At 37.6% G+C, this 2142-nt stretch overlaps 1 long non-coding RNA gene and 2 other non-coding genes across 3 annotated transcripts; all 3 read left to right on the forward strand.

Annotated features, from left to right (window-relative positions):
- Positions 1–383: 383 nt before the first annotated feature.
- On the forward strand, positions 384–1793 carry LOC133416150 (uncharacterized). Its single transcript, XR_009770220.1, has 5 exons — positions 384–600; positions 728–772; positions 958–1031; positions 1392–1426; positions 1622–1793. It is a non-coding gene; the product is annotated as an uncharacterized LOC133416150 (long non-coding RNA).
- Positions 808–879, forward strand: LOC133416525 (small nucleolar RNA SNORD49). Its single transcript, XR_009770258.1, has one exon. It is a non-coding gene; the product is annotated as a small nucleolar RNA SNORD49 (small nucleolar RNA).
- LOC133416526 (small nucleolar RNA SNORD65) lies at positions 1473–1545 on the forward strand. The gene has a single exon (XR_009770259.1). It is a non-coding gene; the product is annotated as a small nucleolar RNA SNORD65 (small nucleolar RNA).
- Positions 1794–2142: the final 349 nt, after the last annotated feature.

Consider the following 2142-nt stretch of genomic DNA (forward strand, 5'->3'; position numbering starts at 1 on the left):
AGACAGAGAGAGACAGAGAGAGATGAATATATATATATATATATATATATATATATATATATATATGTATATGTATATATATATGTAGAGATGAATATATATATATATATATATATATATATATATATATATATATATATATATAGAGAGAGAGAGAGAGAGAGAGAGAGAGAGAGAGAGAGAGAGAGAGATGAATATATATATATATATATATATATATATATATATATATATATATATATATATCACAGTTCAATGTAACTTTTTAAGAGTTGCGACTGCTCCGAAACCACGACAGTACGCTAGCGAATGTGACGTAATATACATGCGACTCCAACTATATAAGAGCGCTGTTGTCGCTTGCTTGTCCTTTTCCACTTGGACTCTACTTGCTAGTACACAGTTGGTTCTGTTGTCGTCTAAATAGAGAAAGACAAACTCAACTAAATAATCATAGTGCGAAAATGTTCGTCCAACATCGCACTTGGATTGGGGCGTTGAACGGGCGACTTTACTTGCCAAAATATAAAGAAAATTATTTTGCTTGCCGAAGTAACATGTTGACCACGTGGACGCAACAATGGAACACGTGATCCAATGGTACGTTTTCTCATACAGGCTAGAATTCAGAAATGCACAATAATCCGCAATTAACACAATTTAGACCATGTGTTGAATGCAGGTGTCGCTTAGACTCCTGATTGAATTTAAATGTCCCCCCCCCCAGGTGTACGTCTGCTCGTTAAACGTCACCTGTCGGTTTTACACAGAGGTGAGTTTCGTCCAGAATAAAAGTGAGACAAATGTGACAAAGATGAAAATTGTGAATAGGAAGTGCCGTCTGATGCGACAACTGGCGAGGTTTCTTGATCACTGTTCTGAGTTGCAATGGCAAGAACTTCTAATTCATGCTCCTGCTAATTATGTTGTCTAAAAAAGGTTTTGACCTCTCTTCAGGTCACGTGTCCAGCGGACGAACGTTCCACAAACTCATAATGGATTCTTTTAAGCTACTGGTCTGGATCCACAAGGTATTTAAAAAAAAACAAAAAAAAGTATACTAATTTATGATGAAATTGAAACCGCTGGAATTATCGGCATATTGTTTTCTGAATTTGCGAAGATTAAAACGTTGCGTGCACTTCAGGTATAAGATGTGATGAGTTTTTCTTTAGTTTCCCGCCGACATGACCTTCCTCACTGTGGCTGCTGAAATGCTGCAAGTTTGTCACATTTAATGTCAAAATATTCAGATGTGGCGGAAACCAAGTTGTCTGTGATGGAAATGCCAACCGGATGTGACAACTGCTGGACATTTAATCCTATTTTCTGAAGTTTTGCCGAATTCTGATTTTCTCTTTGATGTGCACTTTCGGTTCTATTTCATGTAGGTGTCACTTACCTGTTGAGGAGCGCCAAAGATCAGGTGAGTGTTGCAGATTGAAGTCTTTGGTGCCAATTGGCATCTTGTGTTGTGATGAAATTGAAACTGAAACAGCTGGAATTACCGTCAGATGTTCAATGGTGATGCTCGGTTTTCTGAACACGAAAGAAATATGATCTAATGGATGTCAGATTGAAGGATTGAGTGGGATTAATGTTTGCTTTTCTCTCCCTGCAGCTTTCAGAGGGTTATGCTGTGCCCGCCTCACTGGAGACGTGGCAGTCGTAGATATTGCGTCTTTTGTTCAAGTCGCTCTCTTCAGTGACGAGCGGCTGCAGAAGCCAATTTCTGAAGTGTTTTCCCCAACATCCATTCTTGCACTATTGAATAAAAAGCTGTGGAAACTAAAGTTTTTTGTATTTTGCCTCTTGTCTTCATGAAACAATATTATACTCTTATTCCCCAATTGCTATTTACATGAACCTGAACAAAATGAATCCTGATGAAATTTGCTGAGGATTGGTTTAGAAATGAGTGGGAAGCTTTTAATAACCTTAATTGCACACTTACTAATTTCAGACTGTAATACCAGCTTCCTTTTTTCCAATTCATCCTCAAACGTTTGCACTACAATGCTGCTGAATATTGTAATCTATAATCACTAAAGATTGATACAAATCTAAATGGCATACTGTGTTGACTTGCCTCAGGTTTTCCACAAGTCCGTCATATGGTACTCTGATCAAATAGGGACTGCT

The sequence above is a fragment of the Phycodurus eques genome, chromosome 17, assembly GCF_024500275.1.
Source record: "Phycodurus eques isolate BA_2022a chromosome 17, UOR_Pequ_1.1, whole genome shotgun sequence".
In the NCBI taxonomy this organism is placed as follows: Eukaryota; Metazoa; Chordata; class Actinopteri; order Syngnathiformes; family Syngnathidae; genus Phycodurus; species Phycodurus eques.